Here is a 3,335-nt window from a genome sequence, read left to right as displayed (position 1 = left end):
AAAATGCATAGGGACTTTGGGGGTTTTGACATGAAATCACTTTATTTCATTGTAAGATTACCCACCTACGTGCTAGAAATGAAAAACTTGATTATTTACTCATTCATGCAATTGAGAAGATATTGTTTCAAATTACAGTTATGATAATAGATACGAGTAGAGATCTTACCTAGTTAAAAATACCCATAAAGTTTCATTTTGCTGAGTGGATAAAACAATAACAATGGAAATATTTTAAGTCATACTTCAAGCTACCTAAAAATTCTTTGTGAATCAATTCCTTCCCTCCTAAAGAAAAGTAATGTGTATATCTACTACAAATCTAAAGGCAAATAGAGTTGTTCCTGTTCACTTGTCCTTGCAATGAAGCATCTGCTCACTATTTCTTGCTGCTGTTATTTCTTTTCTGAATGCTTCAATTAAAAAGCATCATCCTGCCACCTTTTTAGTAGTTAAATTTCCCTATCCTTGTGGCTACATCTCTGTGCACTAGAGAAAAGATCTCTTTAACAAAGTGGATGTGTGTGTCCTTAACACTGAGGCTCCTGGCTTGCAGCTGGAGGCAGCTCTCTGCTCGGGCCACCGTGGAGAATGACACAGGCAGGCGACATCATCACTGAGCAGTAACTTCTATCACATCCAGGCAGACTGTGATACCCATTTCGAAATCGGGGCAAGACATGAGAGAAGCAAAGGTAATCCTTCTGTTTCTATATCTAGTTTTTGCAGGAATCAAATATTTCCATCTGGGAGGGACAATTGGGCAAAAGTGGGGGAGGGGTAGATTCAGTGCTAAACTGATAAACCAGTAAATAAATTCATCAATCTGTAAGAATATCAAACCCAAACCAGAAAGAGAGGAGCCTCTGATATTTTTTTAAAAATGAAATTCTCATGCAAAATGAATAATGTTTTGGGATCAATATAACAAGGGGGTGTGCTAGTGAAGATTTTGTTATGGAGAAAGTAAACTGCAGGCTGATATCTGGTAATGAGAGAAGAGTTTTTGTCTTACTGGATTGTCCAAGTTAGAAAGGACTTTAGAGATCACATAGTCTGTCATGAATGATTACATTTAAACTTTTCTTTTTTTTAAAGGGGCAGCTGCAAAGTTTTGGACAAGACCTCTACAGGCAACTGGAAGCATAGTGTACCCAGGTGGTGGTCTCGTCTGTGACAATATATTTTTTATGGCTGTAAAGGGAATAAAAACCCCATGTAATCTCCAGCGGTGACAATTTAATCAGTTGTATAAAAGGAAGAAGCAGTCTCCTCATTTTCATATTTGCATATTTTATTTTTGCATTGGGGAATAGAGGTTATGTTTTTCTATTACTTCTCATTCAATTTTAAGAGGAAATTTTTACAGTGGTAGGAAATATTCAGTCAAACTGGTCTAAGGGAATGATTCCATTTTGGATCTAAAGCAAGCACTCAATGCAACATGCTTTGTGAAACATTTTTTTTCCTGCACAGACTCTATATGCCAACCATGACTTGCTTGCTCCCAGCTTCTGCACGCGATGCATCTGCTATGAGCATTCACAGATCCATCCTGAAAATGAAGGCAACTGTTTGGAGAACAATGCAAAATAATGAGGATTATACATAACATGCCCCTTGATTTTGCTAATATTTTTTAAAAGGTAAATCTTAATAACTGCATCTATTTCTAAGCAAGTAGGGTTTCTAAAACGCCTTATATACAAAGGGGTCAGTTTTTATGAGGTTATAAAAGAGCAATAAATTAATAAAATTCCATTGATTTTACAATTGAGAGAATGATATTATTGCCCATAATGTAGTAACAAATTATGGGATATAGTCTAAGATAAATAAGATACAAATAATTTGTAGTTATCATCAATTACCTTTGTGTGACTCTCATGAATATTTAAAAAATCTATTCAAAATGGTGTTGAGTTTGAATTACTGGAACATGGGTAACTATTTTTTTAATGCATCAATGCATGTTAGCCTCTACTTGTGAAAGCCCCTAAAATGTTGGGTAATTTAAGAAAAAAAAAAAGGATAGTATTCTACTTGCTTGATGATATAGAATTTTTTTATAAAAAGGGAACTCTGAAGCCAACATTTCATTGGACAAGGAAAAATGAATTATTTTGATTCTATATAATTTTACAAAAAGAGAAAATATATTAAACAAAAGTTTTGAAATGATATGTGTATTAACATTTATGTATAAATTCACATATTCATATGTGTATGTGTGAATGTGTATCTATGTATGAAATGTGGCTAACTGTTGCTAATCAATTTCTATGAGAAATAACTAAACTTGGAATTCTGAAAAGATAAAGCCATAGCATTTTATTAGGGTAGAGCAGATTGTCTTTTTAATTTACATCCATGCCAAGTGCACCAGTAGCAGTACGCAGGCATGTATAATCATTAGGTGAGAAGTATAAGATGCTTTAAGGGTGAGTATGGATTCCCATTAAATTAAAGCACAGAATGCGACAAGTTTTGAATATGTTCTTGTTTATTTAAATCTGCATTCTGATGATCACACTTTCAAAGAGGTTGCCAATATAAGTATGTGATCCAATGATTACCTATTCAGATTAACCCCATTTCTTTGAATATGGTCTAATGATTGAATGATCCCCCAAACACTGCAACTCCTCAGGGGAATATGCTGATTCCTCAGCACATTTTCTCAAGGCCTTGGGAGTACTAGATCTGTCAAGGAGTGCCTTGAAGCATGGAAACTCTGCTCTACCTAAACACAAGCCCTAGGTTTTAATCACAATAGCTAGGTTCACTCTAAGGCAATTAATCATATGATTGCTTTCATAGGAGTCCAACCTCATCAGTATCTTTCCTTCAGGCCAACTGACAAGGCTGGATAGAGTCAAAGATTTAAGTGGATTTGATTGCCTAAGTGGCACAACTCCCAATGCAGAGTAAGAACATTCATTCTCAATCTGCTTTTCAGAAGTTGCCACATCACAAGCAACACTTTAAATTTAAATGATTAAGGTAAAATAGTTATCCCATTAAACAGTTAAGTATCATCAGCAAGAGACCAAATGATAACGATATGTTTTATAGTTTGTTGGGATTTTTTTAGAGGGGGGTTAGGGTTTGTGTGTTTGTTTTGTTCTTTTTGGCAGGGGGTAGGGGGTAGGCTTGCCTACTTCACTTTAAAGTTTGAAAGAGATAAAAATGCCTGAGGAATGTAATTTGTAGTTCAATAGGCAAATTTAAATAAGGTTAGAAAGATAGGAGTTGTGTGTGTGTGTGTGTGTGTGTGTGTGTGTGTGTATACATACAGATACTTATATGTGCACTTTTTAAGGCTGACAGTATTT

At 35.0% G+C, this 3,335-nt stretch overlaps 1 long non-coding RNA gene across 1 annotated transcript; it reads left to right on the top strand.

Annotated features, from left to right (window-relative positions):
• Nucleotides 1-526: 526 nt before the first annotated feature.
• On the top strand, nt 527-2,484 carry LOC106725632. Its single transcript, XR_001361560.1, has 2 exons — nt 527-695; nt 1,099-2,484. It is a non-coding gene; the product is annotated as an uncharacterized LOC106725632 (long non-coding RNA).
• Nucleotides 2,485-3,335: the final 851 nt, after the last annotated feature.

The sequence above is a fragment of the Myotis brandtii genome, unplaced genomic scaffold, assembly GCF_000412655.1.
Source record: "Myotis brandtii unplaced genomic scaffold, ASM41265v1 scaffold179, whole genome shotgun sequence".
NCBI lineage: Eukaryota > Metazoa > Chordata > Mammalia > Chiroptera > Vespertilionidae > Myotis > Myotis brandtii.
Note: the sequence above shows the minus strand (reverse complement) of the source record. Positions and strands in the feature narration are given on the sequence as shown.